Genomic DNA, 16,489 nt, shown 5'->3' with positions numbered 1-16,489 from the left:
CAATTCAGAGGAGGCAGGCTTGGAGTCCCTTGAGGTAACCACCAGCCAGGGCAGCTAGTCAGCCTCGTCATGCTCCTGATACGGGCCATGCCATAGCTGCTTGCCTGTCTCAAAAGAGACTGGCTGGACTGACATAATGATGCTCTCAGGCTGACAGCCCATAATGATCAAAAACGTGGGGCTCTGTACAGACATGTGACCATGGGTGTGGCCCCACAGCCTTGGGCTGGTGCAGCTCCCCATCACCCATCAGACTTCTGAGACTCTCCTGACAATACCTTAGTCCAACTGGACCGCTGTAACAAAATACCTGCGACTGGGTAGCTTATAACAGAAACGTATAAACAACAGAAATTTATTTCACACAATTCTGGAGGCTGGAAATCCTCCAAGATCCGGGTACCAGCATGGTCGAGTCAGGGACCTCTTCTGGGTTGTAGACTTTTTATTATATCGTCATGGAGGGGAGGGGCTAGGGAGCTCTGTGGGATCTCTTGCATAAGAGCACGGTTCCATTCCTGAGGGCCCCACCCTCATGATCTCTTCCGCTCCCAAAGGTCCCGCCTCCTGACACCACCGCATTGGAGATGAAGCCCCAACATAGGAATCTGGGGCGAGGAAACACAGACATTCAGACCATAGCAATACACCGAACACTCATCCCACTGTGTCAGTACCTGCGTAACAGTTCTTGTCACGGTCCGCCGCGGGTCCCAACTACATGTGGCTCTGTCTACTATCCTTTCTTGCAAGTTTCCGAAGAGCGAGAATCCTATGTTGTTGATTCTTAGATCCCTGTTCAAAATGGCTCTCTGTGGAAAACTGATCATTTTTTAACTCTAAATTCCACAGTCCTGATGCCAACAGTTGGGTTCCACCACCACTCCGAGATAGCACCTGAGGAATCCACCACCCCCCTCCCTGGGCACTGGCTTGCTTCCCATAAGAGAGTTGTACAAAATGATACCCAGGGTCTTCTTAGCCACCCCTGTTCCATTCCCAACAAGAAGTCCAGATCTTCAACCCTTCTCAACTCAGCTGCCTCTCAACCGCAAGAGAATTCCTGGGAGTGTGTAACATTCCAAGTCCACGGGCTTCATTGTCCTGTAAGTGATTCCTGGTCTTCCCTCATGTATTTATCCAACACTGGGGAGTGCTTCAGAGAGGTGTGCTGGATTCCAATCATGTCATCACTGGGGGAGCAGTAAAATGTCTGACTGGCTTTGAAGGTTATCCCTGTCCCAGAGATGAAGGTCAGACCCTTCTGGGGGAGCTCAGAGGGCAGCCCTGAGGAAGCTTGGTTTGCTCATGGCAGGAACGAGGATAACATTTCCAGAGTTGAAACCCCCACTGGCTCTCATGTGGGGCAGAATGGGCAAGAGATACAAGATAGCAGGGTGTGGGCCAGTTGGAGGGTCCTGGATGGAGCCAAGAGAGCCTCCCTCCACACGCACCCCACACCCCCTGCAGGCCTGCAGGGTCTGATCTAGCAGCTATCTGGAGGTGCCCGAGCCAGCTGGCTTGTAATCGAAAGAACCACCCCTTTCCTCAGCACAGCATGGGGCAGCTTCTAAGGTTCCCTCATCTTTTTATCTCCTCAGTTCCTCAAAACTGGCCTGTGAAGGGCAAAGACAAGTATCTTATCCCCATTTTATAGATGAGAAAACCAAGGCCCCGGTAGTAAAACATCTGTGGATCTTCAGTGGCAGAACCACTCAGAACCACTTCCGACTCCAACTTCACAGCTTTTCCTGCGAAAGCTCACTGCTCCCGCTTTCTAGAGGGTCGTATTTCCACTGACAGTTCAAAACAGACTCCAAAGATGCTAGAATGTCCTCACCCTCTCAAGCCTACTTGATGATACTGCGTCAGAAAGGTCTTCTCTATTTCAAGATATAAAAACCACCTCTTAGAACAAACTCTGACCAAGTCATAAAACACACTCCCACTGCGTGATCAGAACCAGAAGGGGATCAAGGCTGCCCTGGGGTGTCTGAACTCTGTGGAGTGGCTGACGGGGGTGGTCCGGGCATACATCCCCCTGCAGAAGAGGGACCTGGATCACCTTGAGAGGTTGATTATGGCATTAGAATGAGAGGCTGTCCAGGCCAGAGCAGATCCAATGAGCAGGTCCTAGAAAGAATGATCCTGGGGATTCCTGAGACCACCTCATGGGCCTTTGGGTTGTTTTCAGGGCGGATCTGACCTGGTTGGGTCCAGACTTCTGCTTCCCATCAGAAACCATGCCTGTTGCTCCACATGAACTTGCAATCACCAAGAACTTGCTTTGACCATTAGGGTATCTCATGGCTATGGTCATCCTTACTCCTCAAGTGGATGGGGAGGGCTGTGAGGGCAGGGAGGTAGGAGCTGCTCTCCCAAAGTCATAACCTCCCATCTCCCAGCCTGCCACCCTTCTTTCCTCTCCCAGTTTAACATCCTTCCACGCTCTTCCTATCGAAATCCAATCTCAGGAACGGATCTCAAAATGAAGCGGAATCAGAGGCATCGGGCGCTGGAATGACTCAGTGACTTTCCAGGTGAGGACGCTGAGGTGACAGCATTGCCTTTGGTGCCCCGTGCCCCTGCAAGTCACACTCAGTGAGAGCAGGACGATTGCAGACACCAGTGAGGAGCGGAAGTTTGCTTGCAGTCAGAGCTTTTTCACACAGCACCGACTTAAGAAATCAATACTATGACTCTGCCTCCTGTCAAGACTTTTTGTGACCCAGTAGGGACAAGACTTAGCACATCCTTGGCATGACAAGTCCATGAACAAGTGTTCATGAACACCAGTTCCAGGAACAAATGAGTGAGCCACTCTGGGTCTGCGTAGCTGCTGGGGACAAGCCTGAGCTTGAACTGGCCTCAGCATGTGATGAGAGAAACCTCAGAGCCTTTTGCTCATCAGTCATTTTTCTCCATCATTCTAGAATCACTAGATGCGGGGGGCCTGGGTGGTTGTGTTGGCTGAGCTTCTGCCTTCAGCCCAGGTCATGATCTTGGAGTCCAGGGATGGAGTCCCCCATCGGGGGGTCCTGCTCAGTGGGGAGTCTTCTTCTCCCTCTCCCTCTGCCCCTCCTCCTGCTCGTGCCCCCCCTCAAATAAATAAATAAGATCCTTTTTAAAATTTTTTTTTTTAAAAATTGCTAGATGCCTTCCAGTTCCAACCCCCAGACATGTGCAGGTCTCTCCCCGGGTGTGCAGTGTCTGGAAACAGGAGCCTTCATCCAACATCTTGCTCCCATGGCTGGTTCAAGACATGTGTATTGAGCACCTGTTTTGTGCCAAGCACTGGGATGGGTGCTAAGAAACTCACAGCACACAGTCATAGCTCCTGTATGTCTTCTTTTTTTTTTTTAAGATTTTATTTATTTATTTGTCAGCGAGAGAGAGAAAGAGATTGTACAAGCAGGCAGAGTGGCAGGCAGAGGCGGAGAGAGAAGCAGGCTCCCCGCCAAGCAAGGAGCCTGATCCAGGGCTTGATCCCAGGACCCTGGAATCATGACCTGAGCCAAAGGCAGCGGCCCAACCAACTGAGCCACCCAGGCGTCCCTCCTGTGTGTCTTCTGATGGGAAGACACATAAGTAACCAAAAGCTCCAGTTCCCCATAGGGTGAGGGGATGCTGGGAGCTGGGCAGGGAGGCAGAGATCTACCTGCAGATAATTTCAGTAAAATGTGAAAGTGAAAGGAGAGAGATATGTACAAAATCTGTCTTAAAAGGGAAAACTTCCCTGGGATGCCTGGATGGCTCTGTGGACTAAGCCTCTGACTTCAGCTCAGCTCGTAATCTCGGGATCCTCAGATCAAATCCCACTGGGCTCCACACTCAGCTGGGAGTCTGTTTGAGATTCTCTCCCTCTCCCCCTGCCTCTCCCCCTGCTCGTGCTTGCTCTCTTTCTCTCCTCTCTCAAATAAATAAATACTTAAAGAGAGAGAGATGGGGAGAGAAATCTTCCTTGCACCTGTTCCCCCTTTTGCTTCATTTTAAAAAAAAATCTCCTACCTTTGTAAAAAGTTCTTGGCAAACATTCTGCATCCTCATTTCCCACTCCATGAAATTGCTCTAAAATCTCTTGTAACCTCATGACTGATAAGCCAGAGTCTCCCACCTCATTTCATAAGCCCCTGTGATATCTGACCTCTTGGGCAACCCCTCCTCCCCACCTTGGTCCTGACTCCACTCACCTAACTGGCTGGCCTCAAGCTCCTTGGGGATTCTGTTCCTGAGTCTTTCCTTTTGCATCTGGCTCATTCTCCCCCAAGGGCCGTTTTACCCACATCCAGCTTCAGCTTCTGCCTCACTGGTGACTTAGAACTACCAAGTGCCTTGATGTCCCCGATGCTGTGCTAAGCACCCTACCATATTCCCTTATTCAGTCCTCCCGCAATCGTGCAAAGTAGGACTTTGATTCCTTTTTGACAAAAATGGAAAGCGACACACAGATGGCTTGTAGACCACGTCCTCCTCAAGTTCATGCAACTAGTAAGAAGCAAAGCCAGGATTCAAATTCAGCCAGGCTCGTCACCAGCTTCTCTGAGCCCCAGGTTACACTACCTTTGACATCAGGATCTCTCCATCTGATCCCTCTCCTTCCCTCCTGGCCCCTTCCCATGAGGCCGGTCTGCCTTCAGCCACCTCGGATGTTCTGTGTCCAGAACGGAACTTGTCCTTGTTCCTGTCGGCCCTGTCCCAATTCCTATGGTACCACCACGTGCCCGGGCCCCCTCCCAATGCTCGGCTGTGTCACCCCAGATGGCCCCCTTTCTCACTGCCTGCTTCCTCTCCCCACTTGCTCTGCCCTGGTCCCGTTCCTCAGCACTCTGATGCCTTCCTGGTCTCCCCATTTCTAGTTCACCTTCAAGTCCATCCTCTACACTGTGGCTCTCCTTTCTGAAACACAGCTCTGACCACATTATCTTCTTACTAAAATCCCTCACTGTTTGCTCTGTACACTTGAGTATACCACCACATAATTTAGCTTGGAAGACAAAATCTTTTAGGACCCAGCCACTCATCTATCCATATTGTCTTCTGTTCCTCTCACAGTGGGCCCATGGGCCGGCCACCTCAGTTGCCTCTGGTCCAAAGAAAACCCAAAACTCTTTTTTTCTCAAGATTTTATTTATTTATTTATTTGAGTGAGAATGAGAGAGAAAGCATGGCGGAGAGGACGGTCAAAGGGAGAAGCAGACTCCCCAATGAGTGGGAACCGCCCCCCCCACCAATGCAGGGCTTGATCCCAGGACTCCAGGATCATGACCTGAGCCGAAGGCAGTCACTTAACCAACTCAGTCACCCAGATGCCCCCCAAAACTCTTTCTCGTCATGGGACCTTATAGATGCTTTTTCCTGCAACACCTGTGTGATAAACGCCTACTCATCCTTAATGATGTTCAAATGGCACCTCTTCCAGGAAGTCTTCCCCCAAGCCTCCCCCGCTCTGTCCCAGACAACATTTCCACACCCTTTATTCAATGTCCCCAGAGCATCTGATGCATTCTTCCATTGACCACTGGTATGTAACTCTGCTATGGTATGTCACTCTGCTCTATACCCCTGGGCACCCCTCAGTCCAGATGGTGCCTTGCTGATCTTTGCACAGTGTTTGCCAAGGGGTTTCTTTAATAACCAATGATTGGTTGATTGGTTAGTTAATTAAGTATAAAACAAGGTCCCCTGTGAAGGAACTACAGTCCAAATGGAGAGGAAAGCCGATCGTGGGTGAGGTGATGGAAAGCATTCATGCCAAAAGCAAGCCTGTTTTCCTGACCACAAAAGGCTGTAGAAATTTGGAGGAGGAAGATATTAAGAGAGCTCGAGGGGTGGGAGTAGCGGCAGGTTTCCTGTATGAGAAGGTTAATCAATGCACAAGCCTGGGCTGTCGTTTTATCTACACCTGGCTGATTTTCCGGCAGCAGCAACATCTGAGTAAGGATGGGTGCCAAGAGGCACCCAGGGTCCCTTCCACATAATTAGCATGTCTCCGGGGGAGGCCCAAATCCCACAGTCTGGAATGTAGACAGAGAGTTTCTGTTCCAGTTATGCTAATTGCTGCCTCTCTCCCACAGAGGATGGGGCTGTGAGAGATTCCAGGAGGCAGCCAAGCAGATGGGGAATTCCTCAGCTCACATCTCCGGGCCAGCACCCAGGGAGGGGGCCCTGCTGGCCTTCCCCAGGGAAAGCAGGAGGCAAAGCCCTTTTCAGATGCCCCCTGCACTAGCACCGAGGAAGTGAGATTGGAAGACCGGGCAGCTTCCTATTCAGGAACCCCAGAGCTTAAAATTCCGTGTAGAATCAGTGCTTTCTCCTGGAAGCCACTTTTTAAATGCAAATGACCCTGGGAGAAGTAAAGCATTAATTCCCTAACACCTCACTGCAAAACCTGGGTGGCTCAGTGGGTTAAAGCCTCTGCCTTTGGCTCAGGTCATGTTCTCGGGGTCCTGGGATCAAGCCCCACATCGGGCCCTCTGCTCAGCAGGGAGCCTGCTTCCCTTCCTCTTTCTCTGCCTGCCTCTCTGCCTACTTGTGATCTCTGTCTGTCAAATAAATAAATAAAATCTTAAAAAAAAAAAAAATGGGTAGGTAGGTGTATAGCTTTCCCAAGGGGTCCCCTGGCCTGCGAAGGCAGGTGCCCCAAGCTGTTGCAGGAATGCAGAGAAGAGGCCCTGGTTCACAAATGCAGCCCGACCCGCCACTGCCTAGCAGCCCGGTTAGAACCAGCCCTTCTTTCTGCCACCATCCTGAGCTCAAGACCTCACAGATCCTCAGAAGCATCCACCATCCCTCCCCTACATTCCCAAGTGATACAGATGCCTGTCCAGGCACCCACTTTGAGAACCGGGCCCGATAGCCTTGAAACTCAAATGGTGGTCTACAGACCGGTGTCTCTGGCATCATCAACTGGTTAGAATTGCTGAACCAATGCAAAAGCTACGTTTTAATAAAGTTCCAGGTGACTTGACTGCACATGAAATTTTGAGAAGCTTCCTTCAAAGCAGTGTTTCTCAAAGTGTGGTCCAGGCCACCTGCGTCAGCCTCACCAACAAGCTTATTAATAACAAAGACTCCCAGGCCCCACCCCAGGCCTCCGGAACCAGAATCTCTGCAGGCAGAGTTCAGAAAAGGGCATTTAACAACTCTCTTGGTGATGCTCTTAACCCTAACATCTAGGCACTTGAGCTTCACAAGTAACATAGTCTCCACTTTGGCCGCCCATTAGAACTTCCTGTGGAATCTGTTCACGCCATCCCCAGAACAATCAAATCAGAGTCCTTTGCTGGGGAGGGGGAGAGACCCAGGCACTGGCATTTTTTAAAGTTCCCCAGGTCATTCCAAGGTGCATTTGAAGTTGACTCTCTGGTCAACAGCATCTTCTCGGTGGCAAATGTGGGAGCACATACCCCCGGTTGCCTGACACCAGAGGGTCTCAAACCTGGCTGCTCAGAATCTCCTGGGAAGCTTTCCGTTTTTTATTGTTTAAGATGAAATTCACAAAACTTAAAATCCATCATTCTGCAGGGCGCCTGGCTGGCTCAGTTGATAGAGCGGGCAACTTTTATCATGAGTTCGAGCCCCGCCTTGGGCATAGAACCTACTTCTAAAAAATCCATCATTCTAACCGCTTTACAGGGGACGGCTCAGTGGCCTTTAGGATAGTCACAAGGTCCCACAACTATCACCACTATCTAATTTTAAATTTAAATTTTAAATTTCTCACCAGGAAAAGAAAGCCTGTATCTCTCAAGTCCTCCCTCTCCTGTGGCTTGGCAGCCACCAATCCACTTCTGTCTCTGTGGATTTGCTTTTTCTGGAGAGTTCATCGAAATGGAATCATACAATCAGTGGCTTTTTGCTTCTTTCACTTGGCACAATGTTTCCAAAGTTCCCATGTAACGGTACTTCATTCCTCTTTATGGCTAGACCAGGTTCTATTGTACAGTTGTACCACATTTTATGTATCTAGCCATCAGTTGAAGAACATCTGGGTTTTTTCCCCTTTTCAGCAACTATGCATAATGCTACTATGAACATTCATGTCCACATTTTTGTGGAAATACATGCGTTCATTTCCCTTGGGTCTGTACCCAGGAGTGAAATTGCTGTGTTGTATGGTAACTTCATTTCTAGCTGACTGAGCAGTTGCCAAACTGTTTTTCCGAAGGAGCTGCCCCATTTCACATTCCCACCAGCAGTGTCTGAGGCTTCTCCTTTCCTCACACCTTCACCAACACTTCTTTTGTTCTTTATTTCTTATTACAGCTATCCTACTAAGTGTGAAGGAATCACTCATTGAGGATTTGACTCACCTTTCCCTAATGACTAATGATTTTGCTCTTCTCTTCATATATTCCCTGCCCATTTGTGTATCTTCTTTGGAAAAATGTTTGTCCCGATCTTTCGCCCATTGTTTGGTTGGGTATTTGTCTTTTTATTGTGGGCTTGTAAGGGCCTGGAAGGCTTTTAAAATCATCCGTATCCAGGTCCCCCAAACACTTCAATGAAATCAGAACGTGGAATGCACCTGGGCATCTGTGTTTTTTAAATGCCCCTAATCCACAGGCAGGGTTGTGAAGCGCTCGCTGGATTATGCCACGTGGCCAGGTGGAAACGGAAGTGCCACGCCAGAGTTCCACATCTCCTCCGACCACCTCCAGGGCTGTGTCTGCTCCCCATCCAACACCAAGTGCCTCCTCCGTGCCCAGCACAGCGTGTACCATACAACACAGCAATTTCACTAACCGAGATGAGCTGAATAAAACGCAGTTTCTTCTGTAGAAGAGCCCTGAAGGGCAGCCAAGATGCCAGCTCCTAAGGCATAGTTACAATACAATGTTTCAAGTGCTATAATAGGGGGATATAGAGTGTATCAAGGGGGTTCCAAGGAAGAGCAACTCAGCTCCTTCCTGAGTGCATTGGTATTGCTGAATGTAGGTTGGTGGTCATGCAGGCCCTCTGCTCAAAGACGAGTCCCCCACCAGCAGTGTTAGCATCCCACAGGGGCTTGTTAGAGATGCAGAATCTCAGGCCCCATGCCAGAGCTACCGAGTTAGAGTCAAGCTTAACAAGATCCCCAGGTGGTTCCTACATACATTGGAGACACACTGATCTAACTGCGTCAGTTAAGAAGTATCCAGAAAATCCACCTACCTAAAACGGTCTAAAACAAAACAAAAAGATTCTACTGCAATGAGGTGTGGGGTCATTAAATTGTTCCTTGAGATAACTGACTTGCTCCTTTAAAATGCAGTATGTTAAATGACTTAGTCAAGTATATGCAAGCATATCTCAGCATGAATTTGTTTATCAGAATAATTTAGCCTGAGCCACTATCTTTCTATGGCCCCCTGCCAGCCGAGTTGCTAAGGCACAGGACTTGAGACCAGATTGGGACCACACTGGTTCTTGGGCTCAAGCACAATTGAACCAAAAGACAAAAAGGACAGAGAAAATGAAAGATGGCCACACAATTTCTTTCAAAACCGTCCTTGCTGACGCTTCGATTTACAAGGCGAATGGCTTGTCCCAGCATAACACCATCAATTCATCATGACACAATCAACTGGTGTAGCGGTAGATCGCATCTGGACTTGATCTTGCAACAAGTGAGATCCCAGTCCCCACTGGCTGCGGGCTTTCCAGAAGTCAAACAATCCACGTTCCGGTCTCATAACAGGTTGCATCTAATTCCCAGGTGTCCGCATACATTAAAGTCCCCACTTCCTCAGGGATGACTCAGTGCAGTGTTTTGTGAGCTTTGCTGCTAGAAAAATCTTCACATTTAATTTAAATGCCACCTGCTACAACAGGAGATTACATTTTTTAGGGTCGTCTGGTTTCCTTATTCATTCCAGGTTTCCATGCTGAGTACCAGATGAGAGCCTCCCACTCTCAACCCCCCAGTCTACCAGCACCAAGGCCTCGAATGAGACCCCAGAGGTGGTGCTCTCTGGGGGATAAGAGATGTGCAAATATTCCCCCGTAGTGCTGGTTCCATTAAAGACTTAATACAAAGTCACGTTGGGCACCCTCAAAAGCCCTTCCTGGCTCCACACCCTAAGACTTAGGCCAAAGCGCTTTCCACTTCCCTTCACTCACTGGGCATTAACAAAGAATCAGCAACTTTGGGGCGCCTGGGTGGCTCAGTGGGTTAAGCCGCTGCCTTCGGCTCAGGTCATGATCTCAGGGTCCTGGGATCGAGTTCCGCATCGGGCTCTCTGCTCAGCGGGGAGCCTGCTTCCCTCTCTCTCTCTCTCTGCCTGCCTCTCTGCCTACTTGTGATCTCTCTCTGTCAAATAAATAAATAAAAATCTTAAAAAAAAAAAAAGAATCAGCAACTTCAGTATCGGTTCATTCATTTACTGAATATGCCCACTGGCTCCTGCCCCTGGTGACCAGTGTAGGTTTCCTTTGTCACCCTTTGTGCTGATACCCACTTCTGGTCCCAGGACTATACCGAGAGGTGCAAACACAGCTGAGGCCTCCCATCTCCAGCACCCCAAACCCTACTAGTGGTCTCTCCTTATTCATTTTATTGAGATATAATTAACATGCTGTACATTTCACCCATTCGCAGTGTACAAGTCAATGGTTTTTAGTATTTTCCCAGAGTCCTACAACCCTCTCCACAGCCAATCTTAGGACATTTCTATCACCTCTGGAAGAAACCTGTACCGATTAGCAGCCACCCCCTATTCCCCCTGCTCCCAGTCCCTCAGCCCAAGGACACCATTAATCACCAATCTCCAAAGCCCCCCTATTCTGGATGTTTCCATGTAGTTTCTTTTTCACATAGATGAAAGCATACAATATGTGGTCTTTGGGGACTGGCTTCTTAATCTGAGCATAACGTTTTCAAAGTTCATCCACACTGCAGCACGTATCAGAGCTTTATTCCTTTTTTGTGGCTGAATGATATTTCATTGTAGGGACAGACCACAATTTGTTCAATCAGTCTTCAGCTGATGGACATTGGAATCGTTTCCACTTTTTCACTATTATGAATAATATCAGGGACGCCTGGGTGGCTCAGTTGGTTAAGCGGCTGCCTTCGGCTCAGGTCATGATCCCAGCGTCCTGGGATCGAGTTCCACATCGGGCTCCTTGCTTGGCAGGGAGCCTGCTTCTCCCTCTGCCTCTGCCTGCCACTCTGTCTGCCTGTGTTTGCTCTCTCTCTCTCTGACAAATAAATAAATAATAAAAAAAATAATATCAGTATGAACATTCATGTACCCAGAAAAGTACCTTTTGCCTTCTGAAAAGAGCAGGAAAAAACAAATCAAGAATCCTGTTGGTCACTCCAACACGTTGGGTGAAAAACCTAGTACAGGAAGGAAGGCAGCAGGATACATCCCCTTGGACCATTTCCTAGTGTAAGAAACCTCAAGTTAGGAGCCCCTGAGCTCCAAGGTCTTGGCTAAGTCATTTGCTTTCTCTGTGCTTTTTCTCCCTGATTTAATTAAGTGCTTCCTACCTTTATAAGGGAATCAGAAGACTATTCAATAAATCATTATCAGAATATCTACTTGTTATGCATGAAAGACATATTCCAGAACAGAGTAAGGGAAAACTAACGTCATCGTGAATAACACAGTATCATTCAGATGTTACATCCGTAGCCAAATGTTCCAAACCTTCCAGCCTGTCCCTGGGGTGGTGGGACTCACTATGCCAGCATCTCCCCCTGGCTCTCAGAATGCTCCTAGATAGTGTTAGTCAACATACAATCACGGAATTTGGGCAAACCCACCAGAAATCACCAAGAAGTTATGCACACAGCTGCAGGGTGGGATGACCTAAGGCCTGGAACATCCTCCAGAATCTTCCATTCATGGAATAACCCACACATCAGCTCGAGTTAATCTTGCAAGTTACCAGGTAATAACCCTTCCTGGCTTTGCACAGATTAGGACGGGCTCCTCAGCACCCTTAGGCTGGCTCAAGTCCTTAACCCCCATGACATTCCTCTTTTGTATTTCTTTCTTCTTCTTTTTTTTTTTTAAGATTATTTATTTACTCCTTTGCCAGAGAGAGAGCACAAGCAGGAGGGAGCGGCAGAGGCAGAGGGAGAATCAGGCTCCCTGCTGAGCAAGGAGCCTGATGTGGGACTCGATCCCAAGGAGTTTTGACCTGAGCCTGAGGCAGACGCTTAACTGACTGAGCCATCCACGTGCCCCTCTTTTCTTCTGATAATGATCAGGATTCTCAGGAGCATGTTGCATGGCAGGTACAGGCTTTCCCTGGTTCTTCTTCCTTATCAGCCAGCTCTAATCATCTTTACCCATTTCTGTACCTCTCTTTTATCCCTATTTCCCATATAAAATTACTTGTAACCAGCTTTCAGCTTCTCTTTTCCTAAGTGTTGAAACTGGATTGGGCACCATAAAGATTTGCCACACTGTGGACTGAATTCTTGGTAGACTACAATCTCTTTGATGGAAATACGTCTAAATTACATAGAATTATAGCTTTTAGAAGCATTCAGCTTGATTCATTTTCAACCAAAACATCGTAGACTTCAATCTCGGCAAAGTATGTCAACAATCACAGAAAGTAAATAACATGGAGAGAATGGGTTGTTGGTTATTTATCACAATTTGCAGATCCTGGGGCAGGCTTCCTGGGAGATGGTCTTTCTATCATTGCGGCTATCTCTGGATCGATGTGGATTGATGGAGGATGTCCACTCATTGAAGCAGGGGAGGTAGCCTGACAGGAAGCTCCCTAAGCAGGTAACAATGACCCGAAACAATCACCAGGTCCCCTCACCTCCTGTTCTCCCAGCAGAGAGGAAGGTACGTGGAGCCCTGCGGCAAAACAGTGTGGCATGGCCCAGGGGAGGAGGGACGGGAGGATGCCATCTAACCACTGGGGCCAGCATTTCCAGCCAGGCTGCCAACCCTGGGCAGAGCACAGAAGGAAGCCGGACCAAAGAAAGCCAGGAGACAGAATATGAGACCTCTTCAGAGTCCACAGATGTGGTCTGTGGTCTGGCCACACGGGGCATACTGGCAGCTGTGTCTAAAGAGCCAGCCTTTGGCAGTAGGCCCTCCCTGGCCACCTCTCCGGGGCTGAGCTGTTTACCCTTGCCAGGGAGGTTCTGATGGGCTTCGAAGGGTGGGGAAAAAGATACCACCCGGTGTTAAGCTCAGGTGGGCACAGATTCCCTCGTCTGCTTTCAGAGGTGGGAGGCGGTGTTAACGATGGTACTCTGTCTGCCCAATGGGGTACCCTGAATGCTGCCCGCTCCCCCACAACCCATCAGCCTCCCCCCCTTTCGGTCTTAATCTTTCCACCAACTATATGTTGAAGAAATATTTTAAATATGGGTCTGCAGGTACGCACTACAATCCATTGTCCCACCTCACCCTATACACAGTGTAACCCAGTGATTAAAAACAACAGATTTGGAGTCGGAGAGACCTGGGCTGGAGTCCCAACCACTACTTACTGCTCTGACATTTGACAAGTCAGTCTCCCCAAACCTTGGCATCCATGTTTGAAATAAAGGATGGGAACATTCATGTCACAGCAGTGCAGTGAGGGTTACATGGAATGGAACTGAAAAAGGCCCGGTTCCACACCAGGTTCTCTATCACTTCCAGAACCTTCCAGGACTGCCTTACTGAGTGAGAGCTGGAGCCCTCCTCCCGTTTCTGTAGCTGCTCCTCCCCCTGGGAAGCATCCCCTCCCACGACGCCAGGTGGTTCCGCTGGTAAAACATCTCCAGGGCATTCTTCTGGAATGTGCGCGATTCCAGTATTCCACAAGGAGCCAGTTGGGCAAGTTTAGAAATCCTGGTGACTTCGCATCTCCCACTCACCTGGAGCACTGGAGGAACTGTTTCTTCTTTGTCCATCTTCTTATGAGAAAGTCTTAGGAGGGCTGTTCCCTCAGAAAAAGCGGGTGGCCCCACCTCAGAATAGATCAACGTCCAGATTTATACAGAGGAACAAACAGACTCACACTACTGAAAGGTAAATTCTTTCAGTGCTTTTAAGGGAAGGAAATAACACAGGCCTGACTCCACTACCTACCCCGAAGATGGCTGTAAGGGTCCAATGAAGGGAACATAGGTGAAAGGACTTTATAAATACAATTAACTTATTAGTTATTATTATGTAATTAAATTTACAAAAACATCTGCCTGGTGTATAAGGGAAACTCACTTACATAAGCTAACTGAGGTTGTTTTTTAAAGGCCCTGTTCTAACTCTTTAAAAATGTGGGGTGAGGGGTGCCTGAGTGGCTCAGTAGTTAAGCCTCTGCCTTCAGCTCAGGTCATGATCCCAGGGTCCTGGGATGGAGCCCTGCATTGGGCTCCCTGCTCAGCAGGAAGCTTGCATCTCCCTCTCTCACTCCTCCTACCTGTGTTTCCTCTCTCACTGTGTCTCTCTGCCAAATAAATAAATAAAATCTTTAAGAAAATAAAATAAAATAAAAATGTGGGGTGATTCCAAGAGGCACATATTATGGGGACAAAAGAAGATGAGATTCACATCAAGGTGAGTGTCGCTAACACTCTGTAGCTAACATCTGTAGCAAAGAAAACTTAGGAAATCCTTTTATTAGGATCCTGGTTGCCCACCTGTCACTTCTGATCCAAGTTTCATTAGCATCCATAGCTGAATAAAAATATGTTTGAGTATCACCCTGTATAATTTTATAATAGTTTTTGGTACGATTTCCTCTGACTTCCCATCTCACACTCCCACCCTGTCAAACGGGTGCTGAGAAAAGTTACGAAATGAGTCTTCTCCACCTTCCACAAACACTCCCCACGCACCCCAGCTCTGTGATAACTTGTTCCCAGGGGGGCGAACTTCTTTCTCTCTTCAGCTTCACTTGGCCTTGATGGAAAGTCTCCCTCTTTCCCTCTCTCTCTCTCATTGCATCATCCTGGTCCCTGCCAGGTGCTTTCTCCTCCTCCCGACATCAGAATAGTTTCAAAGGGTGCTGTGTGAAAGGGAAAGCTTGCCTGGGTGAGGTAAGTGACTTTGACCAGAAGCAGTTATAACAGGCCAGTGATAATAGGCTTCCTGTTTTCTCACGTCTCTTCCCTGAGCCTCAAGGGCTGACCCGAGTTTCTCTGTCTACACCTCTTTAAGCACTTGAATTAATTGCAGGTTGATTAGGAAATAATCTGTCCTCAGTTGGATTCCCAGGAAACAGACCTCTGTGTGAGGTGGAGATTTGTGTGCAAGACTTTTGCTGGGGAGCACTCTGTAGAGTGAGGGCAGCGAGAGTGCAGGGGAGCACTGGGCACAACAAAGTTCTGGCCGGATCCCACCAGGAGCTCTGCAGCTCATAAGGCCCTTCAGAGCTGCTATGGCTTGAGGCGTGGACATGGGGCCTTATCACCAGTCCATGGCTATGTACTGCCCCTGGGGAGGGGCTGTGCCCTTGAACTCTGTGGTTGGCTGAGGGCGATCCCCGGAGAGAGGCTCACCTGGGAGCCCTCAACCGCCAACACTCCCAGAAGCTGGGGAAAAGAGAGCCTCCGTTCTGAGTGGGCATCTCTGTGGCCCTCCACACCCCTTATGACAACTAAAGTGGGGTCCTGACATTGTTTAACGTTCAAATTTTAAATTTTACAAATAAAAATGCCATCGTAAGTGAGTGTGAATTGCTTGGCATGGTTCTATCCAAAAATATTATTATAGATTCAGAAAGAGTAAGCCAAGTGCCATGAAGAAATAATTTTGTCACTAGACAGCCACACTGTAAAATACTGACTTTAATGTAAAAAGTGTTCCAATTCAAAGAAGGAGCTGAGGAAGGTGGGTTGAAGAGAGAGAGAATCTCAAGCAGACTCCCCGCTGGGCGGAGCCCAAGCCCAATGCAAGATGGGGCTTGATCCCATGACCCTGCGATCACAACCTGAGCTGAAGCCAAGAGTCTGATACTTAACCAAATGCACCACCCAGGCGCCCCAAATGGGGGAAAGATCAGAGCAGATACCTCACCGAAGAAGATACTGGAACGCAGGGGAGCGGGAGGGAGAAGTGGGGGAGGGAAGAAGGGAAGAGGCGAGGAGATGAGGGAGGAAGGGGAGTGAGGGTGGTGAAGGGAGAGAGAGAAGCCAGGGAACTGCTAACAGGAAGCTTGCCTTGGAGGGAGAGACAGGAGCAGCCCCATCACCAGGGAAATGAATGGCAGGGTTTAGGAAGCCACACTTCTGAGTGTCTCTTTTTGAGGTACCAAAAAGAAGCCTGTATAGAGTTTAGGGTACCCTAGGCAGAAAGAAGAAAGCTGTGCTTATCTTAAAAAGGACATGGGACAGACAGTAGGATGGATATCTCTCACACACACAAAACAGTTGAGGTCATGCTGGAATGCTCTCCCCCTCAACGAAGAGCTGAGGCTTTGACTGCAGTCCCTCTGAAGTTGTCTTGAGATACCGACCAGCGCAGCGGCTAAGATAGCTTTACTTTTCAAGCGTACTCCCGGCTTCTGCATGCCAGTGAAATCACCCCAGCCTCTGTCC

Source organism: Meles meles, chromosome 12, assembly GCF_922984935.1.
Source record: "Meles meles chromosome 12, mMelMel3.1 paternal haplotype, whole genome shotgun sequence".
Lineage (NCBI taxonomy): Eukaryota > Metazoa > Chordata > Mammalia > Carnivora > Mustelidae > Meles > Meles meles.
Note: the sequence above shows the minus strand (reverse complement) of the source record.